Raw genomic sequence first — 3,818 nt, 5'->3', positions numbered from 1 at the left:
TCTTGAAATCCAGAGCCAGGCCTATAACAAGTGCTAAATAAGCGTTCCCTGAGACCATTGTTGTTGTTCTTACCGCTCATCAGTTTTGGGCAAGAGACTTCCCGTCTCTGAATATCGCGTGCCTTGTTTGTAGAATGCGGCTCTAATACTCCCTTGATTCACTTGATAGAGTTTTGGGAATCGCTGTACAATGTAAGGTATGCCCAGGGTGATTGTGCGCCCTGGCTCTGCCCTGTTAGAATGATAAACTATAAGGACATCCAAATTTCCCTTTTTCTAGTGGTCCTATGAAACTCATTTCTTTTCTTACAATGATCGCATTTGTCCTGGTGAGCTGTTATAAGCTATCTGCCTATTATTTATTTGTGAGTACAGTACAGAGACTTTTTACTTCTTGTCAGTGCTGCTTTCCAACAGAAGAAGGTTAATTCTAAGAAATAAACCATGCAAGAGTTAAAAACAAAAATCAAAGATGCTTTTTAGGGAGAGAGGTATATAATATTCAGATCACCAGAGATTAAAAATCTAGCACACGAGCTCAGTGGTGCCCAGTTCCATACAGTAATCAGATAGGCAAAAAGCAGGGATAAAGGGAAAGGCTTTGGGTTTTGAGGGGAGGGGCTTGGTCTAAAGTCCTCGGCTCTTATTCCACCCAGAGGTTCACCTGGGCTTGGCTAGCGGAGCAGGTGGGCGCCCCTCTGCATCTCTCTCTGAAAGGTCCACCTGGTAACAAATGGTCTTTGCATTACCAGGAAACCATTTTCTTGCTTTGTCTTCAAAGTTCATTTTGGAATTAACTGTTACCGGTGGAAGAATGTCTCAGGCTTTAACAGTTGACCTCAGGACAGTAGGGTATCTGCCTCTTTAGACACCTTGCACACAAGCCTTTTGGTCTTTAAAAATGCTCAGATTTTTAGGCCGGGCGCGGTGGCTCAAGCCTGTAATCCCAGCACTTTGGGAGGCCGAGACGGGCGGATCACGAGGTCAGGAGATCGAGACCATCCTGGCTAACACGGTGAAACCCCGTCTCTATAAAAAATGCAACAAACTAGCTGGGCGAGGTGGCGGGCGCCTGTAGTCCCAACTACACGGGAGGCTGAGGCAGGAGAATGGCGTAAACCCGGGTGGCGGAGCTTGCAGTGAGCTAAGATCCGGCCACAGCACTCCAGCCCCAGCGACAGAGCAAGACTCCGTCTCAAAAAAAAAAAAAAAAAGCTCAGATTTTTGTACTTTGAGAGGTAAGTCCACTTTATTTTAACATGGCTGAAAGTTACATTTTCTTTAAATCAAAATCATAAAGTTATCTGATTCCCCTGGGAAAAATGTACAAAGTGATCTGATAGTGTTCAGCAGTTGCGCGACCACTTACTCGGGTCTTTGGTCTTGAAGGTTTAAATCATCTGGACTTCAGCTTCCTCACAGTGGTTGTAAAGCTGAAATGCACTCATATATGAAAGCTACCCACTGGCATTAGCATTTCAAAATGGGAAGAAATTGGATTTTAAGACATTCTGGGAAACAAGTGTTGTCCATTCCTACATTTGTGCTGTAACAAATGCACCCAAATTCCTTAAAAAAAAAAAAAGGTTCTTCCTCCCTCAAGTATCATTAAGTACATCTAATAATGCGCTAGGCAACACGGTTATTAGTAGTTTAAAAAAATGAATTGTCCTTTTATTCCTTATGTATTTATTGGATATTTTATTTAGATTTCTAAACATGGAGGATGATACATTTAAAGGTGGTGGTCTAACCAGTTGTAAAGCTACTTAGTTGAATGAAATTCCAGTTTCATGGTTGTGTTTTATCTTTACCCACTTTTCTGTAAGAGGCCTCCACTGGCCAAATTTGGGACAATGTGAACATCAAATAGATAATAGGAAAGGATTAGAACCCACTGATAAAGTTAAAAAAACAAAACCGTAAGCCAATGCTAATAGAAATAATTAAGTGAAAGAGGAAACCCATTCTCCGAGGAGTCGTGGTTCCTTTTAGTGGCCGGTGGTATTAACATCTGAGCTGCATTTTACTTTCGTACACCTGTATTCATTTGACCTTAACATTTTTATTTTGTTAGCAAGATTACATTTAATGAGATAAAACTTAGCGTTTTATCTTTATATTATCATTTTTATCACAAAATTACTTGTATCAGATTTGATAATAGGAAATCAACTATTCATTTTTTGAATGTATTTGCAAATAATTGAAAATGTGTTTTAAAGCTTTAGTTTAAAGCATAAGTAGTGCTCATTTTTTTCAGTTGGATTATCTCCTACCCTCCCTCTTCCTTTCCAAATTCTACTGAAAAGATTGATTACAGCTCAATAATCAATAGTAGCATTAACACACTGGAGGTGTAGGGGGTGCCATCAGCAATGTGGAATTTCCAGATTTAATGTCAATGGGAGTAAACTGACAATAGAACCCAGCTAAGAGGGATCTCTAGCCCACTTCAGGCAATAAAAAAGCACCTCTCAAAAAAGTGAAATTTTTCTCTTACAAAATGATGGAACAGGCCGGGTGCGGTCTCGCATGCCTGTAATCCCAGCACTTTGGGAGGCTGAGGTGGGTGGATCACTTGAGGTCAGGAGTTCGAGGCCAGCCCCGCCAACTTGGTGAAACCCCCACCTCTACTAAAAATACAAAAATTACCTGGGCGTGGTGGCGCATACCTGTAATCCCAGCTACTTGGAAAGCTGAGGCAGGAGAATCACTTGGACCTGGGAGGCAGAGGTTGCAGTGAGCCGAGATTATGCCACTGCACTCCAGCCTGGTGATAGAACGAGACTGTGTCCCAAAAAATAAAAATGCATAAATAATCTTTTAAGGTGGTTTTTTTCTTCCCTGGTTTTTGCAATTTAAAAATTTAGATAAAATTTATATAACATAAAACCATTTTAAATGATACAACCCAGTGTTTTCTAATATATTAACAATGTTGTGCAACCATCATCTTTATCTAATTCCAGATATTTCTGTCATCTCAGAAAGAAACCTCATACCCATTTAGCAGTCACTCCCAATTTCTCCCTTCCCTCACCCCCTGGCAACCATTAACCTACTTTTTATCTCTATGGATTTGCTTATTCTGGACATTGCATATCCATAGAATCAGACAACACATGGCTTTTTGTGTCTAACTTTTTTCATTTAGCATAGTGTTTTCGTGGTTTGTCCCCTTTGTGGCATATGTCTGTACTTCATTCCTTTTTTATGGCTGAGTAATACTCCACTATTTGAATATACCAAACTTTGTTTATCCATTCATCAGTTGATGAACATCTGGGTTGTTTCACTTTTTGGCTATTATGAATGATGCTGATGTGAACTTTAAGCTTTTGTGTGGACATGTTTTTTAATTCCAACTAGGAGTGGAATTGCTGAGTCACATGGTAACTCTGTTTACTGCTTTGAGAAACCACTAACCTGTTTTTCACGGTGGCTACGTTATTGGCTTTTGTTACAGTTGTCGTTAAACAATCATTTTATTGCTTGAGTACCTAGACAAATATATGCGACCAGGGCAGAGGCTGTAGATGATTGATATTTCCCCCTGGGAGGGAGAATTCGCTTGGTCTTATAGTATCGAGCCAAGTGGTGAATCCAGCTCTCTATCAGAATCAGACGGAATTTAGCATCCTTATTCTTTCTGCTGCTCTCAGGATGTTTTTGAACAGCAACTGCTTTCTTAATTAAATGGTAGAGATCTTCAGGGAGATCAGGAGCAAGTCCCTTAGACTTAAGAAGTCTTAAGATGTTATTGCCTGTCACAAAACGTACTTGTGCAGCACCGTGTGAATCTCTCAGGATCACAC

The sequence above is a fragment of the Mandrillus leucophaeus genome, unplaced genomic scaffold, assembly GCF_000951045.1.
Source record: "Mandrillus leucophaeus isolate KB7577 unplaced genomic scaffold, Mleu.le_1.0 Scaffold108, whole genome shotgun sequence".
In the NCBI taxonomy this organism is placed as follows: Eukaryota; Metazoa; Chordata; class Mammalia; order Primates; family Cercopithecidae; genus Mandrillus; species Mandrillus leucophaeus.
The sequence above is the reverse complement of the archived record's forward strand: the minus strand, read 5'-3'. Positions refer to the sequence as shown.